Source organism: Dreissena polymorpha, chromosome 16 (genome assembly GCF_020536995.1).
Source record: "Dreissena polymorpha isolate Duluth1 chromosome 16, UMN_Dpol_1.0, whole genome shotgun sequence".
Taxonomy (NCBI): domain Eukaryota; kingdom Metazoa; phylum Mollusca; class Bivalvia; order Myida; family Dreissenidae; genus Dreissena; species Dreissena polymorpha.
Window position 1 is genome coordinate 31,163,580 of NC_068370.1, and position 14,649 is coordinate 31,178,228.

Below are 14,649 nucleotides of genomic sequence, written 5' to 3' on the forward strand. Positions count from 1 at the left end.
AAGATTCCAATAGATTGTAGATATTTTCTCTTCTGTAATTCACACAAATATTCCAGAAAAATATCATCTATGCGCATATGTTCATGTTTCGACAATTTAGCAATTAATTTATACCAAAATATCTTGATATAAGGTCGCCAATGTTTGAAATTTGGGAATTGCCGCGTATAGATAATAGCGAACAATCAGCAATGGCGGATATTTTGTTATTAAATACATTGTTAACACATGGTTAAATAAAGAAATTTCACATATTAAGATGTATTATCCTATATAATAAGTACATGTTAAAGATAACTTAAATATATCAATTCCATCTTATTTAAGAATACACACGTATATAGCAATAATCCGGAGTATTCTGACTTAACCAGTCGCCACCTGTCATTCAACTTTTCCGATAACCTATTCAGATATCGATTTTTCACACACCCCTCGGCAGCGCTTATCTGGCCGCCATTTTGTCCGACAAACAAAGCGTGCCAAACATATTGAATGAGCAAAACTTACACAGATTTTATATCAAATGCCTGATTATTGCTGTTTGATCATAATTTAAAAGTGTAGACGTTTTACACGCTGCATAAAAAGACATTATTTTACTTATCTTTCTTGAAAATATGAACGATCTCGGCGTAATTGTCGATAATTAATAAATAACAGTATATGATCATCAGAATGTAGGAACATTGAGGCAGTGTTAGGTACTGTACACAAGAAAAGAAAACTGTTAAATTACTTCCAATAACATATTTATTTTCTGTGGATTATAAACAACGGAAACATGCATAAATTATTAACTTATATATTGTGTTTAACTTAAGTAAAAAAAACAACAGCAAATGGTGTTTTCAACGCGGCTTAGCCAGCTATAGAGACTTCATGTGTAAAGTGTACAATACATTATATTGATATGGGGGAAAATGTGAACATTTTAATGAACATATAAAGGTGATCTTGTTATAAACAAGTGCATTATATACTTAATAAATTCCATTCGAATATTTGTAAACAGCACTGGAAAACCAGCATTTCAATTTTTCGAGAGTGAACTGTAACTTGTTCGCATTAAAAAACATGATATTAAAATGCATATCAGACTATCTGTAAATGAAACCACGAAATTAGGCATATATTAAGTAATGCTTTAAATCAAAACTTCTTTTACATCTAAATAAGAGAATCGGTGTCTTTTTGAAAATAACACAATAAACCAAAGATCTACACATTTTAATTATTCAACTAACAATCACAGCAATCTTTTCCTGAATAATGACCATTTGCTTTATCAAGTTGTAGGCTAAAGCTTATTTGTTGCTTAATTGCCGAAATAAATGTTGTTGTTGAAAATGTTGTTGTTGATTATACGAAAAAAACGCACTCATTCATAATGATATAAATGCGTCGTTTGGATTGGAGACTTAATATATTCACCAAAATAATAATATATAAATAGCCCTAAGGCCGTTTAATACAAATCCAAGATTATAATAAACTAAATGTTCATTTTTTACAAGGGATCTTTATTCAGCTCCATATTTATGTATATGAAACGTTTCTGATGGTCAGTCTTTCGTTTACTCATGTATTTTGATTACGCAATTTCTCTCTACAGCATATATGATTGTATTTAAGTTTTACAAAGCAGTTTAGTTTATGTTGCAGCTTTAACAGTTTATATTGTAGAAAATAGCCTGATACATCATTAAAAAAGTACGATTTCACCCACCTTACCCACCATTATTGCGGTCGGAGTTTTCCAATCACTATTCCACGTGGCTGTGTGGGCGGAGCGAACGTTAATTTGGCGACTGGTCAATTTCGATGCAGTATTGTGTTACTTTGTTATTGTCTGTTCCATACAGGATAACGATAATGTGCACATGTATTTGTGCGACTATTTGTCAAAACGTGATTTTCATAATATGTTTTGTCTGTTGTGTAACATTTACGATGTATATTTTGAAAATCGTGAGAAAACACGTGTTCTGTTCTTTTGTGTTTTATTGCATTGTTTGTCACAGCGACCGCAAGCTGACGAAATATTCATTAGTTATTCCCGATACCATAATTTATTTATTTCAACAGAGACTTTTTGCGCTTTCACTCAGACTTCACGTTGTAAAACACGTGTTGTGCTATATTGTGTTTGTCAGAGAGAGTGAGCCTACGACAAAAATTAATTTGATCTTTTGTTCCGATACTATACGTAAAATAGATTATTACTGCATCATTAACGTAAACAAACATCAGTTAATACTGAAAACACAATTATGTCTAAATCTTCCTGAATATATTTTCCAAGAAGAGAATGTGCAATTGCTTTTTTTCTGTTTGAATGTTAGGTCTTCATCGTATAAATTATTTGAAGTAGAGAAGTGAAAATAGATACTTAAACAGGAAAAGTCGGACAATGTTCCATAATGTAACCTTATTATTATGATTATTGAAACTTGAAAATAGCGCATTCCAATAAATTAAAATTTTTAACAAGCGCTTATTCGAACAAAGCAGTAAGTGTTGCTGAAGTGTAAAATTACGAGCGGCGTAGTGTTGAATGGAATAACCATGCATCGGAACAACGAATCTGACGGATTAATTGGAAAAGAATCGCCATCCGGTGACGATCGTCAAATAGCCATCGGGGTTGTGTTCGTGGTGCTGATGATATTAGGACTTTTATTGAACTCGGCTGTGTTGTTCACTTTTAAGTCGACCCCTAGACTTCGGACGCACATGAATGTTTTTATTATGGGTTGTGTAGGGGGTGATCTGGTCATGGTCATAATAGGATTCCCCTTCATTATCATTCCCTGCTTCCGAGGGCTTTGGGATTTCGGCGAAGTCATGTGTGCATCGTACGGCTTCATGATGACTGTTTTGGCCGTTGCCAACATGACCATTCTCGCGGTGATATCTGTCGATCGTTTCATCGTCATTATGAACTTCCGTATTGCAAAGAAAATAACCCGATTTCATTGTGTACTTATATTGGTGCTATGTTATGTGTATGGAGTGTGTTGGGCAACGCCCCCTCTTCTAGGGTGGGGAAACTTTGATTTGGAGCCAAACCGGCTGACTTGCGGTCCAGATTGGAGAAACGGAGATTTGTCTGTGAGGTCATATAACTACACACTGCTTACTATGATTTTCTGTGTTTCTGGAACTGTTATTTTCGTCAGCTATGTTGGGATATGTTTACAGGTAAATGTCTAATTATAAGATAATACTATGCGTCAATGGGTAAGTGTATTATACGACTTCATTGAACGTATTTATAGTTTTTTACTTTGAATATAATGAAATATTGTTGTTAAGAAAACGTTTGAAAGTATTGAACGCATACATATTCAAGTCATATACATTTTATTTTACGCATATTATAGAAGCATGAGCATATCAGGAAACAGCAAATATAGCATACAGCAAACTGGAAATTATAAGATAACGATATATAGGTTATACATTGGGGAAGGCTTATTTATGTATTTGTACAAGATATTCGTTTAAGTAGACACATACGAAGTATGCATGCACTTTAAGCTATGCCGAAGTCATTATGGCGTATGTTTCATTTCAATATTTCAATATTTTCATGATTTTTATTAGTTAGTTATTCATAAATTATAAAATTAAAATGATCGGCTGTCTGGTCAGAAAATAGTACACTTGATTTATGTAGGAATTGTCATGTCATACCTTCTACAGCAATTATTCCCACCCATACATCTTATTTATTTCTCTTAGTACTTTCAATGTTCAACCTAAGGCAGAATGCCGTATTGCCAATAAATTTAAAAAAACGTTGAATCAAACGCGACAGGACACGTGTCAGTTGATTATCTTTATATGCCGTGATATGACTGAAATACTATTAACAAAACTGACATAAACAGCAAATAAACAAACAATCACAAGAAGTTAAAGGATTAATATTCTGAACGCTCATAAAACAATCGATATAAGTGATGCTACGAAACACGTATTATTGTGTTAAAGGTACGGAAGCACAGGATAAACAACGTATCCGTGCAACTTACAGCGACTCGACAGCTGGAAATCCACGTGGCATCGTCAGCGTTCCTTATGATAGGTGAGATTCGCTTTTTACTTCGTATAATTATGAATCTAATGAGTTCGCTTAGGATTAACGTTTTTATGGTTGGTAAAAAACGCTGCTGTATCTGTTTCAATAGAGCCCGAAAAACAGTACTTTTCAAACTCGTCACACGCTCAATATTTTTTTAAACTTTTTCAATTAATGACCATACAAACGCGAAGTTGAGCTCAAGAACGGTTATTTTGACTCACCCTACACTTGTCTGTATATATGTAAATCTGTAAAATTAATCCCGTTTAAATTTATCGGTTATAAGTATTTAATGCGTGATACTAACTTGTCATTTTGTAAGCTAAATGGTGTCGGTGATAATTACATAATTGACTTTACTGTACCTTTTTTCTATACGGAACGCTTGTTATCGGTCATAGGTTTAAACAATATAAATATCCTCGAATTTGAACGAAATATGGACGATAGAAATGTTGAAAGACTAGTTTAGCTATGCAATCAATACAATATATTGACAGGCTATACTATTGATATGCAAAACCACGGTCCATGTTATAACAATCATTAATCAGTAAAATGATAAACACTGTTTCAACTCATTTATTCGATCGTCAGTTCGCTATTTCATGTGAACACTACACACAAACCAATAACATACATAGTCCCTTTTCAGTGGGATTTTTTGCTGCTTGGTCGCCATACGCCGTGTTATCTATGTGGACGATGTTCAACGACGTTTCCAAATTGTCTCCAACTGTGGCAATCTTTGCACCAATGTTCGCCAAGTCTGCCTGTGTTTGGAATCCATTAATTTATGCGTTGAAGAACAACGAACTTCGGAATGCTCTGTTTAATAAAGTTAGTCGTAGTTTTAGGCAGAATCCGTTGCCTGGATCGGAAAACGGAGGTTTAGAACGGAAGCGAAATGGAAATACTCAATCTAGATCTGCGCGTCCAATCGAAAGTAACGTTTAATGACTGTTACTATTGTGTTTTACAGTCTTCATAGCAAGCGTCGGATAGGTTTATATACCGGATAAGGTTGAAAGTAAGCCACAATGGACCGTGTATCAAGATAGACGGAAAATAAGTAGCGACGGAACTTTCAATTATTATGTTGGATGGAGAAAGAGTGATGTTGTAATTATTTTGAAAAAACGATGTTAAAGCATTAAAGTTAATTTCTTATGGAAAACACAATTCAACTATAATATTCATAATATTTATTTTTGGTTGAAGCTTTGTGTTGTACTAAAAACAAATAAAATGACAAAAAATTGTTTCTGTTCAAATACCCAGTCTAATCAGTCATTGAATAAGTGAATTGTTTGGCATGAAAAATGAGATTTAAAGGATATTTAATAGTTTTAGGGATAAAATTGCCTTTTATTTTCTCATAAATATTTATAACTCTCCATCGGGGACCAGTACGGGGGGCTTCTGGTGATAAATCGTTTAACCACGAACCACATAATAATTAAAAGTTTTAAAATCAAATATTGGCATTAGTTTTCGAATGTATTAAACTTGATTCAAATCAAACCATGCATACACAATTTCTCGTATCCTTACTATCATCGATTCGTAATTATCAATACTAAAACATGGTCAGCATTCTTGCTCCTACCATTTTTCTAATGCATTATTAATCAACCAATTAGTATAATTATCGAACGTCCAAACTTCTCAATACATGTCTGACTTCATTGATCTTAAAGGGATCTTTCCACAGATTTGGTATGTATTGAAGATTGTCATAAAATGCTTTATATTTTTTTTTAATGTTAACATTGGATCTTAAAAGATCCAGGTAAAAATTAAGAAGAAAAGTAAAGAAAGAAACAAAGTAGCTCTCAGTTCGCCTCGAACCACTGACCCCTGGAGTAAAAGTCTTACGCTTATAACACACGGCCATCCGTGCTCATCAAATAAAGGATGTATTTTACACTTATATAAGCAATCCTCGTAGTGTCACAAAATATAACGACAACAGAACTCTCCAAATTATTCAATCGTTTCGCGTTGGAACGCTTTATAATTTTCAGGTTTTTTAATCGCCAAAGATGCATATACTGGATATTGTAGAGCATGGTAAATGTCCAGTATTACTGTTTCCTAAAATAGCATCACTACAACGATAATTTGCGAATCTGAAACATCTTTTTTAATTTTGTCAATTTACCGAAACGTGATAAGGTTTCTTTTTAAAAAATTACCATTTTCCCCTATATTGAAGTTTCCAAGATGAAACACAATTTTCACCTCTACCGCAGCCTTTTAATTTGTTAAAATGCAGTTTCGGAGGTTGAGTTTATCATGTTTTAATATAAAATATACGTGTATATAATATATTTTTTTATAAAATATGTCAATACTTGTGAAATGTATAATTTATCGTATCATTTTCCATCTTCGTTTGAAGTTTGCTCCTCAAGTTGCTCCTTAAAAAGTATGTGGGTGTGATTTCAAATATCCTAGAGCAGAGTCCATTTACATTAGCTAAATAGAACTTCATTGAAAGACAAATGTTGACAAATGTACACGCACTTCTTTCAGTCTGTATCTAACAACGAACTCAATCACATTCGTAGCACACGCTTATTTACATAAGCATTATGTATATAAACATTCTAATTTATGATTTTTTAATTAAATAAGATATTGTTTTCTTGAGATTGTTTCTGTCTGTCTGTCTGTCTGTCTGTCTGTCTGTCTGTCTGTCTGTCTGTCTGTCTGTCTGTCTGTCTGTCTGTCTGTCTGTCTGTCTGTCTGCCTGATTGCCTGCCTGCCTGCCTTTCTGCCTGCCTGCCTGCCTGCCTGCCTGCCTACCTGCCTGCCTGCCTGCCTGTCTGTCTGTCTGTCTGTCTGTCTGTCTGTCTGTCTGTCTGTCTGTCTGTCTGTCTGTCTGTCTGTCTGTCTGTCTGTCTGTCTGTCTGTCTCTCTGTCTGTCTGTCTGTCTGTCTGTCTGTCTGTCTGTCTGTCTGTCTGTCTGTCTGTCTGTCTGTCTGTCTGTCTGTCTGTCTGTCTGTCTGTCTGTCTGTCTGTCTGTCTGTCTGTCTGTCTGTCTGTCTGTCTGTCTGTCTGTCTGTCTGTCTGTCTGTCTGTCTGTCTGTCTGTCTGTCTGTCTGTCTGTCTGTCTGTCTGTCTGTCTGTCTGTCTGTCTGTCTGCCTGTCTGTATGCCTGTCTGTCTGTTTGTCTGTCTGTCTGTCCGCCCGCCTGCCCGCCGGCCCGCCCGCCCGCCCGTCCGCCCGTCCGTCCGCCCGCCCGCCCGCCCGCCCGCCCGCCCGCCCGGCGGCCCGCCCGCCCGCCCGCCTGCCTGCCTGCCTGCCTGCCTGCCTGCTGTCCATCCGTCCGTCCATCCGTCCGTCCGTCTGTTCGTCCGTCTGTCCGTCCGTCCGCCCGGCGAAAGTAGATCAAATTATTTTAGATCTAGTCTAGTCCATACCTAGTCAAGTATTGATTTGTTAGATGATAATACCATACAATTTCTAAGTATTTTAAATACAGATATTTGCACTACTCTGTTTCGCGTTTCTAAGCAATGATTATTTTGATTGTATTTATATAAAATGTCTTTATCACACTATGTTTGACAATCAGAACAATTCTTTTAAGGCTTTTCTTCCAGACTGAACTGATGACATACGTCATTCAAGACCTTGAAATTCACATAAACTTCTGAAGTCAAAGACAGATTGTTTTCTATTTTGCTCATATAAGGGAATTAAAAAAAAAAAGCGAAAATTGCAGTTATTCAATTGGGTCTACTGGCTATGAATACATACTTTGATGGATGTTGATAAAGATCAATTAAGGTAAAATCCTGTGTTAGACAGCTACGCCGAAAAATACATATAAGCGGTTGTGTGCTGCATGCCTCTGCATACCTTCATTTTGATGTTATCCTGTGCGATCCGTTTTAACCCCGCTTCCGCCGATAGTGAGTTAGGTGAGTGGTCACCATACCTGACAGCTGGAGTTTTCTGCTGGTAATCTGGCTTTTCCCGCAGCACAAGACAACAAAAATGATAAGGTGTCAATTGCAGCAACTCTTGAAGATAAGTCCCGACTATTGTGAAATCAGGTTAAGTAGGCGTTGGGACGCACTCCGAGTCCTAAAATAATGCGGCCCCGTACGCTGATAGACCATTAAAACATCGAACTACATAATATAATAGTATCAGATAATAATGATATTTTAAATTATATAATATGATCGTCGTTTGCCCCGAATAATGGACTCCATTTTTTCTGTCTATAACGGTTTGTTGTGTACTGTTGTGTATTGGCTTTTACTTAGCTTACGTTTAGTAAGTTGTTGATTGAGGCAACGTGACCCGTTAATCGTCGACATAATGATTGATGCAAAAAGCCAAACACAGTGTATAACGACTCATTAATTAGTTATTGCTTAAAAATGTTTATCAAAATGCAGAGTTGATCAATCAAGGCGAATATTGAGTGGTCAGTTATCGGACACTGTCAATATGGAGTGTTTAATACATCGGCATGTTCATATGACCCACGGCATGCAAAAATGGGCCTTAAGTCATATGCGGCCAGCGTAGCTCCTGCAGTCGCGTAGTCTGGTCAGGAACTACGATGTACACTCAAACATCGCGAAAGGTTTTGTTGTCTCATGTGCAGACAAAGAAGCTCTTGAACAGACTTTTCTGGAGACACACATATACGCTGTTAGCATATGATATAAGACCCACTGTCGCATGACTCGGGTCTTTTTTCCATAACCTCTTACGTGGTCTGTTTCCGGATAACCCTAACGCAATTTATTAACTCTAAAACAAATCAAATATAGGCAGCCTGTGCAATCATTTTCAAAGTGTTCATGTCTTTAGAGAATATTTTTGAATATGACGGTCAAGGGATAACGGCTATGCTTTGACGGCCTGTTGAATACGTCTTGATATATTTGATTCACATTTATTTATGTAAGGATCTCGTTAAAATGTACCTAAAAACGACTTTGAAACAAACCATGCTAACGTTTTTAAATATCTTAACTTACCATAGTTCATCCTCTGGAGTAATTAATTAATGAAAACCGGCCATAAATCTGTTGTCTACCAGAGTCAAATTGGGACAAATATGGTTCAAATTGTGATAGCGAATATGCGCATGACTGCTGTGAATAAGAATATTTAATGTACACCCGGTATTCCCCTATTTTTTTAATAACCAGCATGTTTGGTTAGAGTTGTTGTGATTTGTTTCACGATGAAAAATTAAAAAGTAGGTAACTGATCTAATATTTTCGCATTGTGTTCACTTTTGGAATACTGGTTGATTGCTTTCGGCGATAACGATAAGTTGTTTGATTGTAAACCTCTTTAAGCAACGCCATTGACGATCTAGTATTGTTGTGTTTTTTTTTCTGTGCGAGGGAACCCGCTTAGTTTTCGAGAAATGTGCGCAAACGCGCGTTCAGTATCAGTCTAAAATGTAGCGAAACACTTTGCTGTCAACTTTTTTAAATTAAAATCCAACAAATATAATGATAAAAAACATCTTTCGGAATTCAGCTACAGCTGCATTTTCTCCTCGCAAAAGCGACATCAGCTTTTAAATGGGACAGTTCGTTTTGTATTATGTCAAGTTTGGACATATGCTTCTCAATGGACTTGAAAAGAGTATCCAATCGTTCTATCAATGAAATCAAAGCGATATTGTCATGTAGGTTTGTGCGCGCTTGCGGATTACCCTGTGTGTACTGCTGGTATGTGGGTCGGGAAAAAACTGGCGGTCCTTGAGAGCTTTGGAGCGTTGGGCTATGTTGCTGATGGATCGCATGCGGGACGTACATGTTTGAATGTTTCGGTCGCTTTAGTTCATGTGCATGGTACGTATACATTTGTTCTGTCGCACAATTTTGATTGTTTTGGCAATTTTGGACTTGATATTGCAAATCCGTGTTTTGCATTGGAACACACTAAACTGTGGGTTGCTTGAATGTCTAGTACTTACTAAGCACGCTGAGTTCGCTGCATTTGACACTGGTGTGTTCATTTGAGATCCCGTCACTGATACTTCCGCATGTGACTTCTGTTTGTCCTTGTCTTTGTACTTGTTTTGATTTTTGACATGTTCGATTGTTTTATTTATCAGTTTATGAATTACTGTATCTGGACACACGCATTAGCACTTGTAACACTAATGTGACTTCAAATAGCGAAATTGTATTGGTTTAAACCATTCTAAATATTAAATAAATTTACGTTAGTTTAAAGAAAACTCGTTCGTTTTTTGCGTCCGCCATCTTAGCCTCCTTCCGGTTGATTCGGTCCATTATATAGAGATTTAAGAAAACTGTTGTTACCTAAATATTATTTACACTGGCCTTCTATTATAAAATTTAAGCAACTTATAACTACTTCGAACAGTAAGATATTAATTAACCTAGCTAATTTACTACAATGGTTCGTGTTTTTTGTGTTGTTGTTGTTGTTTGTGTGTGTGTGTGTATAGTATTACCGCAACCTATGTCACCAACATTGATCTAGTTTATGTTGTCTACGAGTTGGTTTCACTTTTCACATGTTATTATGGTCAACATTCCCACAACCATTAATTAATTATTATTTCATGCTCATTTTATATATGCCATACTTTTCATCACCATGTTGATTAAGCATTTATTCACACCGATTTTACGTGTCTTATGTACTATGTCGTTTGGCTACGTACTTATGTATTTGCCAATAAATTTACTTGAATTGACTAGACAAACTGATAGTTAAGCTAATAAGATTGCAAAAGATCCAATATGTTTTCGGTTCTGTAATCATAAAATAATTCAGACGAATATATAATATGCGTACTTGTTCGTGTTTGAACGATTTTACGCAAACAATTTTTACCAAAATATTTTGATTAAGGGCCATCAATGTTTGAAATGTTTGAATTGCCGTGTATAAATAATAACGAAAAAAGAAAAGGTATATGTGCAACGATCTCTGAATGACTAATACTGTGATATTATATTATTTTTTGTCTGTTGTGTTACATTTGCTTGTACATTTAGAAAATCATGAGCAAACACGTGTTCTGTTCTTTTGTGTATGATTGCAATGTTTGTCACAGCGAGCGCAAGCTGACGAAATATTTATTTGCCATTCCCAATACCATTTCTGTCAACGGAGACTTTTGGCGTTTTCACTCAGACTGCCCGTTGTAAAACACATGTTCTGCTGTATTGTGTTTATTACAGCGAGTGCAAGCCGACGACAAAACTTCATTTGATCTTTTGTTCCGATACTACACGTCATATAGATTATTGGTGCATCATTTACGTAGACAAACATCAGTAGATATACCGAAAACATAATTATGTCTAAGTCGTCCTGAATATATTGTCAAAGAAAATAATGTGCAATGGCATTTGTTTAAGGTTTGCGTCCTCCTCCATAAATTATTTGAATTTGAAACTAGATACATTTGTACTTATTATGTTTATTCAAACTCGGAAATAGTGGATTCTAATAAATTTTTATTTTAAACAAACGCTTATTCGAACAAATCAGTAATTGTTGCTGAAGTGTAAACTGACTAGCGGCGTAGTGTTGGATTACATAACTATGCACCCAAAAAACGAAACTGACGGATTAATTGGGAATGAATCGCTATCCGCTGACGATCGTCAAATAGCTATCGGGGTTGTGTTCGTGGTGCTGATGATATAAGGACTTTTCTTGAACTCGGCTGTGTTGATCCCCTTTAAGTCGACTCCTAGACTTCGGACGCACATTAATGTTTTTATTATGGGTTGTGTAGGGGGTGATCTGGTCATGGTCATTTTAGGATTTCCCTTCATTATCATTTCCTGCTTCAGAGGGCTTTGGGATTTAGGCGAAGTCAAGTGTGCATCGGACGGTTTCATGATGACTCTTTTGGCCGTTGCCAATATGACCATTCTTGCGGCGATAGCTGTCTACCGTTTCATTGCCATTATGAACTTCCGTATTGAAAAGAAAATAACCCGAGTCCATTGTGTAATTATCTTAGTGCTATGTTATGTGTACGAATTGTGTTGGGCAACGCTCCCTCTTCTTGGGTGGGGAAACTTTGATTTGGAGCCCAACCGGTTAACTTGTGGTCCAGATTGGAGGAACGGAGATTCCTCTGTGAGGTCATATAACTACACACTGTTTACTATGATTTTCTGTGTTTCTGGAACTGTTATCTTCGTCAGCTATGCTGGGATATTTTTAAAGGTAAATGTCTAATTATAAGATAAAATAATGCGTCAATGGGTAAGTGTATTATAAGACTTCATTTGAAGTATTTGTTTTTATTTTGAAAATAATGAAATATTATTGTTAAGAAAACGTGTGAGAGGTTTGAACACCGATATGTATAAGTCAAATACATTTTATTTACGCATTTTATGTATGCATGAACATATCAGGAAACAGCAAATATACTAGCATACAACAAAATGGACATTATAAGGTAATGATATATAGGTTATACATTCGAGAAGGAGTATATATGTGTTTGTACAATATATACGTTTAAGTCGACACATACGAAGTATACATGCAAAATAAGCAATACCGTAGTCATTACGGCGTATGTTTCATATCAATATTTTCACGATTTGTTTAAGTTAATTATTAATAAATTATAAAATTAAAATGATCGACTATTTGGTGATAAAATAGTGCTCTTGATTTGTATAGGCTTTGTCATGTCATACCTTCTTCAGCAATTATCCCCATCCCCTACATCTTATTTATTTCTCTAAGTGCTGGCAATCAAACTTGACAGGACAAGTGTCAGTTCATTAACTGTATGCCGTGATATGACTTAAATACTGTTAACAAAACTAAGAAAAAAACAAATTAACAAACAATCACAAGAACTATAGCCACAATTTCAACGCTAGATGTGGTGTGATTACATAGATTTTTGTAGACACAAACTGCTCGTTTTTATTTATTTGTGAAACAATTAATTTCATTTTAATTTCCCGCGAATATATCTATTCATACGACACACGAACCCTAAAATGGTACCATGTTAGTGTTCATGTGTCGTATGAATAGATATCGTTGCGGGAAATTAAAATGGAATTAATATGCAAAACAATAATGAAAACGAGCATTTTGTATCTACAAACATCTATTTTACCAGATTACATCTGGCGTTAAAATTTCGGCAATGGCCATAAGGAACACTGATGTTTAATTGTTTAACTTATTTTACGAAATATTGTACGAAATTTTCGTTGATTTTGAGTATTAATGGGACTTTAAAGGGTTTATATTCTGAACGCTCATAAAACAATCGATATAAGGGTGCTACGAAATCCGTATTATTTTGTTGAAGGTACAGAAGCACAGGATAAACAGCGTCTCCGTGCCACTTTCAGCGAATCGGCTGCTAGAAAGCCACGTGGCATCGTCAGCTTTCCTTACGATAGGTGAGGCTTGCTTTTAATTTTGGAAAAGCATTAATCTAATAACTTTACTAAGGATGAACTTTTTACGGTTGGTAGAAAACGCTGCTGTATCTTTTTCAATCGAGCATAAAAAACAGGAATTTTCAAACTTTTTACACACTCTCAATAAACTTAAAACTGTTTTTATTTATGACCATAAAACTAAGTAAAGCTGAAGAACGGTTATTGTGTCAAATAATTCCCGTTAAAATTAGTCCTTTATAAGAACTGAACGCCTTATAATAACATGTAATTTCGTAAGCTAAATGATGTCGGTGAAAATGTTAAACAACTGTTGAATACATTTATTCGATCGTTAGTTCGTTAATATGCTAAGGCGATGAACATAAGACACAAACCTATAACATACATAGTCCTTTTTCAGTGGGATTTTTTGCTGGTTGGTCGCCATATGCCGTGTTATCTCTGTGGAAGATGTTTAACGACGTTTCCAAATTGTCTCCAACTGTGGCAATCTTTGCAACCATGTTCGCCAAGTCTGCTTGTGTTTGGAATCCATTAATTTACGCGTTGAAGAACAACGAACTTCGGAATGCTCTGTTCAATAAAGTTAGTCGTAGTTTTAGGCAGAATCTGTTGCCTGGACCTGGAAACGGAAGTCGAGAACGGAAGCGAAATGGAAATATTCAATCTAGATCTGCGCGTCCAATCGAAAGTAACGTTTAATGACTGTAACTGTTGTGTTTTACAATCTTCATAGCAAGCGTCGGATGGGTTTATATAAGGTTAAAAGTAAGCCACAATGAACCGGGCATCAAGATGGACGTAAAATAAGTAGCGACGGAACTTTCAATTATTATGTTTGATGGAGAAAGAGTGATGTTGTAATTATTAAAAAAAACGATGTTAAAGCATTAAAGTTAATTTCTGATGAAAAACACAATTCAACTATTCTATTCATAATATTTATTTTTGGTTGAAGCTTTGTATTGTACTAAAAAACAAATAAAAAGACAAAAAATTGTTTCTGTTTAAATACCCAGTCTAATCAGTCATTTAGCAATTCGACCCCAATTGTTATTCCTCTATCGCAGCCTTTTAATTTGTTAAAAAGCAATTTTTGAGGTTGACTTTATCATGTTTGGATATAAAATATAC